Source organism: Acinonyx jubatus, chromosome B3 (assembly GCF_027475565.1).
Source record: "Acinonyx jubatus isolate Ajub_Pintada_27869175 chromosome B3, VMU_Ajub_asm_v1.0, whole genome shotgun sequence".
Lineage (NCBI taxonomy): Eukaryota > Metazoa > Chordata > Mammalia > Carnivora > Felidae > Acinonyx > Acinonyx jubatus.
The window spans coordinates 48,332,630-48,338,226 of NC_069386.1; the positions used below are offsets into that span (position 1 = coordinate 48,332,630).

General features: G+C 40.5%; 1 non-coding gene across 1 annotated transcript; it reads right to left on the minus strand.

The window, feature by feature from the left end:
• Positions 1 to 1,388: 1,388 nt before the first annotated feature.
• On the minus strand, positions 1,389 to 1,494 carry LOC113602143 (U6 spliceosomal RNA). Its single transcript, XR_003423505.1, has one exon. It is a non-coding gene; the product is annotated as a U6 spliceosomal RNA (small nuclear RNA).
• Between the last annotated feature and the right edge of the window lie 4,103 nt (positions 1,495 to 5,597).

Consider the following 5,597-nt stretch of genomic DNA (forward strand, 5'->3'; position numbering starts at 1 on the left):
GTTTGTGTGTGAATATAATTTCATTTCCTATCACAGTAAAGTTTCAAAGAAGAAGTTAGAATACTAGAGAAAACTAAATTCAGGGATAGAAATTTCATTAGATGTTTGATGAGGAGCCAGCCAAGACAACAGGTTCTGGAGAAGGTAATTGAAGTACATTATCACCAAACATTTATAGAACACCTACAGTGCAGGCAGTGTTGTACTGGCCAGTCTCTGGTGAGCAAAACAAGGATGGTAAGGGCCTGAATTAATATTATACCTGAGAGATGGATGCAAGAGACATCGGGAAGGGGGTATCATCATTGGATACGGAAAGAATATGTGGGGAGACGGACTCTGACCTTATTTTCTGTCATTGTCCCCCCTCCCTCACTATCCTGTGGGCACACTGGTCTCTTTGGAGCAGTCAAGTGTGTTCCTGCTTCAGGAATATTTGCTGTTCCCTTGATCTGGAATAGCTAGTCTTCCACATATCTGCGTGACTCTCTCTCCTATCCTTTAAGACGGTTCAAGTGTCACCTTGTGCAAAGGACTTTAGTGACCACTTTCTGTAAAATAGCAGTCACTTGTCCTCATGGCCCCAACCAGATTGTTGCTTTCTTCCTTGTTACCTGCTTTGATTTTATATATGTCACTCAACACCACTTGATTCAGTTACATGTTTGTCTCCATCCATTAAGACATAAACTCCATGACAAATGGGACTCGGGCAGCTTTCTTCAAAATTGTGTTGTCACTACACAGAAAGGGGCCTGGCACATAGTAGGTTATTGGTGGACTGCATAAAGGACTTAAGCAGTGGCAGAAGGGAACAAGTTTTCAAAAAGGAGTCAATGTTCAAAGACAGAGGAGTAGGATTGAAAATAAAAACAGCTTCAAAAATGTTTAGGCTCATCTGTAAGTCTATATTGGTTTGTTATGAGAAATTAGGAAATCTGAGAAGTATATTCTGATCTTTTGGAGTTGATGTCAAGATCACTAACAATCCAAGAAATGTTCCAGAAGGAGTGTTTTGATTGGCATTTTTATAAAATGGAAATTTCTGTATGGTGTTTCCAGGTCTACTATTTTTGGCAACATTGGTGACTATATAACTGGGAAATTCTTCCACTCTAAAACATTTAAATAATGCTGTATAAAATATAATGAACATATTTTTTCAGAGTATTGTGCTTTATACTTCATTATTTTTTTAATTTTATTTTTTATTTTTACAATTTACATCCAAATTAGTTAGCATATGGTGCAACAATGATTTCAGGAGTAGATTCCTTATTGCCCCTTACCCATTTAGCCCATTCCCCCCCCACAACCCCTCCAGTAACCCTCAGTTTGTTCTCCATATTTATGAGTCTCTTCTGTTTGTCCCCCTCCCTGTTTTTATAAAAAATATGGAACGTTTCACAAATTTGCGTGTTGACTTGCGCAGGGGCTATGCTAATCTTCTCTGTATTGTTCCAATTTTACTACATGTGCTGCTGAAGAGAGCACTAATGAACATATTTTTTTTAAAATACAGTGTTGGTCTCTCAAAGTAAGGGAAATATCCTACAACCTTCCCTTTCCCCCACAAAACAGACAAAAACAATGGCAACAACAATGGCAGCAACAGAGAGAATTTAGAACAACCTGATATTGAGTGTGGTTTGCTTTTGGTTTCATTTTGTCAGTATTAGTAGTCAAGGTGCTTGGTTTTTTATTATTACATTTTATTTATTTATTTATTTATTTATATGAAATTTATTGTCAAATTGGTTTTCATACAACATCCAGTGCTCATCCCAATAGGTGCCCTCCTCAATGCCCATCACCCACTTTCCCCTCCCTCCCAACCCCCATCAACCCTCAGTTTATTTTTTTTTTAATTTTTTTTTTTAATGTTTATTTTTGAGACAGAGAGAGACAGAGCATGAACGGGGGAGGGCCAGAGAGAGAGGGAGACACAGAATCTGAAGCAGGCTCCAGGCTCTGAGCTGCCAGCACAGAGCCTGACGCGGGGCTCGAACTCACGGACAGTGAGATCATGACCTGAACCGAAGTCGGACGCTTAACTGACTGAGCCACCCAGGCGCCCCAACCCTCAGTTTATTCTCAGTTTTTAAGAGTCTCTTAGGGTTTGCCTCCCTCCCTCTCTAACTTTTTTTTTCTTTCTCTTCCTCTCCTCCATGGTCTTCTGTTATTTCTCAGGATCCACGTAAGGTGCTTGGTTTTAATGACTACTTGCCATTAGGAGAGAAAACCTTGGGTATGGTGGAGGTAGGGCACTGGAATGGAGAATGCCCCCATCCCCAAACACACAGAAAGCCAGGGCCCAGTCTATGTTTTAGTATCTCCTGAAAAATTTATAACCTTTTACACAGGTTTGCGGTTCAAGTTTATCCTATTTTTTGTCTGAGAATGGCTAAGCTAAGAAATTAACATAAAAATGTGATTTTTGGTTGGTAATTCCTTTGGACTACTTGGTAGAAGCAAAGCAAAATCTTTTCAGAGGGAACATCTCCACCCACACTTTACAGGACTCTTACAGAAAACACTCTACTAAGGATGAACTCACAATTATGAATAAAAACCCATTCCTTGCCCACTCCCTCATCCTCAATCATGACCCAGGGTCAGTAAACCAAAAACAGCAATATTTTACACTTAAGGACTTTAAATAATATAGTAATCAGATGTGGACCACAAAGTAAAAATGTTTAAGAAAATTACAAACATAAAAGGAATTGAAACATCTGGAAAAAGAAGTCATTATTATAGCTACAATATTGGTCTGAATGAAAAAAATTTCCATTGTGAAAAATGTAGCGATTGATACTGAAAACTTAATGGTCAAAAGTTAAATGGCAAGTTTGACACAGTTGGAGAGAGAATTATTGAACTAGAAACCAGGTCAGAGAAAATTATATAGATTTCAGAGATAAAGTATGAGAGAAGAGATATAGAGGAAAGATAAAATCTTCAATTTATGTCCAATGGGAATTCTAGAAGAAGAAATTAGAGAAAATAAAAGAAGAGGCACTACATGCAAAGAAAAGAGCTGAGGAGTTTTCAGTAATGATAAAATACATCTATTTTCAGATTCAGGAATCATAGGTCTCAAGCTTGATAAATGTAAAGAAGTATTTTAAGATTTTAGCTCAACTTATTGGATGTAGAATACATATCTTTCCTTTCTCATGTTTTCTGTTGTTATAATTTGAAAGAAAAAAAAACTTTGGAGACTGGCTACTTGTCCATTCAATCTAATGTGAAACACTGAATATGCTCATAGGTTGAAACGAACAAGTCTCAGATGTAACATTAGGGTATGGTATTAAGAATATGGATGAGGGATGTGGCCTGTGACATTAAAGGTAAGAAGGGGAAGCTGGGTGACCATGTAAGTGAGAAGGGCAGGAAATTTCTTGTTCAAATAGCAGGATAAAACTGAGAGTTGGGAAGGAATTGTGTAAATAGCTTTGAGGACTGGTGAGGCTCTTCTATAATTGTTGATGGGAATAAGAGCAGAAGATTAAACAAGGATAAAATAATTTTCAGTCTCTTGGTTGAGAGTGAAGTATTGGGGGGGGCGTGGGGGGAGACTGCAATGAATGTTTTGGTACAAACCATGTAGAGTCAAAAACTGCCCCTCACAACCTGTGGGAGGAATCTCCCAACTGATTGGAAGCAGCCTCCATTAGAGACCTCTCCCTCTGTGACCCAAGACTGCTTATACACAAAGAAAGGACCCCTCTAGCTTCAGTGCAGTTGCCACCTCTGGGCCATACTGCTCTCCCACCTTAATAAACTGCTGTCCTTAATAAACTGCTTTCCTCTCGCTACATTCCTCCAGGCTATCTTTATTGGAGTGCAGATCCTCAGATAAATATTTCTCGAGGAGAGTCCAAGAACCGAGACCTCCATTCACACAATGCTGACTATCCTACCAGTAATATAAAGATACTTGTTATGCCAAAAGGTAGGAAACAAATGTCTATCAATAAGCAACCAATTAAAATGATATCTTCATGTAATTGCATATTATACAAAATGGTGAAAAGGAATGTTAAATATTCATTGATAATAGAATATATATTTATGTGTCAGGAACTCTCCTAGGTATTGTTGATGAGGAGTGTGGGGCAAGCTGAGGGCAAAATAAAGGCTAACAGTACCCCCTGTCCGCTGGTGGAATATGTGATATTTCTTGGATACTCCTGGCTACCCAAGAACAAAGGAAAGGGTTTAACTACTTGACATGGTAATGTGGGAAACTAAGGCAAGTGAAAAATTAAATTCCCATTGACAAGTTCTTAAAACAGGCAGAGTGACCTCCCAATAGGAGCTCAGCTGCCTTGATGATGACACTTTGCTAGAGGCAAAAGAGAATCCTAGCTTAACATTATCCCAACCTTGAGGATCCTGTAAGTCTACTTTAACATATAAAAATTCCTTCGAAAACTTCCTTTATCTCAACTCCCAAGATACATGCCGGCAATCATACTCCAGGCTTATGCCCCTCTGATACACATCTCCATGGCTCCATGACTCAGGTTTTACTAACCGGTAATAAATGGCATTTCCCTGGCAACAGCTAATCCTTCAAGATTCTGGAAACCCTGTTTCCAAAATACCTTAGAGACTTACTCTATCCCTAACCTCTTCACAACCTGACGATATCTAATCAGTTACCTATCACCCCAGTGCAGCCCTTCCTGCACATGGGTCTTGTCCCCATGCTTTAAAAAAATCACCTTTTTGCACCAAAGACATCTTCAAGAATTCTTTATTGGCCGTTGTCTCCGGATCACCCCACCATCACCCCAAGACTTCATTATTGTGGGCTATAGCTGTAAACAAAACGACAAAAATCCCTGTCCTCATGGAGCTCTTATTCCAATAATGGGAGACAGGTAACAACGAGGTGCAGAAAACGGTGAATAGGATGCTCATTAGTGTTAAAAAGAAGAAAGAGACACACGCACACAGAAATAAACATGTTTATCTATGCACAGAAAATCTTGAAAAGAAACCAATTGCCACTGTGGAGAAGTCTCGAGGTCTGAGGAGGGAACCTTAGTTTCCTATTAAAATGTTTTTACCATATGCATATTAATTAAAAGGGGGTAGGGAGGAGAAAAGGTTTAAATCACCACAAGTCTTTCAAAAATTGTTGGTAACGTTCTCTGAGCTTCAGAGACTCGACAGCTTGGGTCGTAGCGTTGAGGCCGCAGGTTCTCGCTGCCACAGCGCAAGTACTCTGGGGACGCCAGTCAGTGGCAGGTCTGGGGCAGGCAGTGCCCCAGTGTTAAGGAGTTCCTAAAGACATCCCAGTGTGTGGAGAGTCGGCCAGGGACAAAGAACAAATCACATAAGATAGGAGTAAATGCTGACGTTACAGGGTATGGTAGAGAGGAAAACGACCCGCTGTGAGAACAGGTTTCTAAGGCGGCGTACCGCCACGTTCCACCTCCCACAGTGAAGGCTGCCAAGCCGACTTTGCAGCTCTGCGCCTGCGCAAAACGGCAGCGCTTTTGGTCGCGCTGCCGCTGAGAGGCGCTGTCACGTTCGGACCGCTTCCCAGGGCCCTCAGGGCCGACGCCTATTTCCGGGGT